This window comes from Carlito syrichta, unplaced genomic scaffold, assembly GCF_000164805.1.
Source record: "Carlito syrichta isolate Samal-C Ts95f unplaced genomic scaffold, Tarsius_syrichta-2.0.1 Scaffold130403, whole genome shotgun sequence".
Taxonomy (NCBI): Eukaryota; Metazoa; Chordata; class Mammalia; order Primates; family Tarsiidae; genus Carlito; species Carlito syrichta.
The window spans coordinates 137,511-137,922 of NW_007074499.1; positions in this window are offsets into that span (position 1 = coordinate 137,511).

Here is a 412-nt window from a genome sequence, read left to right on the forward strand (position 1 = left end):
AAAAAAAAAAAAAAAAAGGAAGAAATACCCAAAATCACATTTTACCAAATATCTGGAGATGCCATGACTCAGTCAAGTTGACACATAAAATGAACTGTCCTATGGGGCCATGACAGCTGCCACAGGCATTGTAAATTGGGGTTTCTCTGCTCTATTAAGAAAACAAGTGGCTTCTGACTATGACAGAGAAGCGGATACTAGATGAACCCTTCCTTAGGAAAACTATGAAAGACAAATAAAATACAAAATGTGGATGGCTCAAAGCACTGGAGCAATGAAGGAATGCCAGGACTCATGAGTGGGAAGAAGGCTCTAGAGACAGAGAATTACATTGCAGTAAGACCTGTATTTGCGTCTGCCTTTTCCTTCTGGGACGTTTGCTGGTTTGCAGCCTGAAGCATGGAGGCAAACA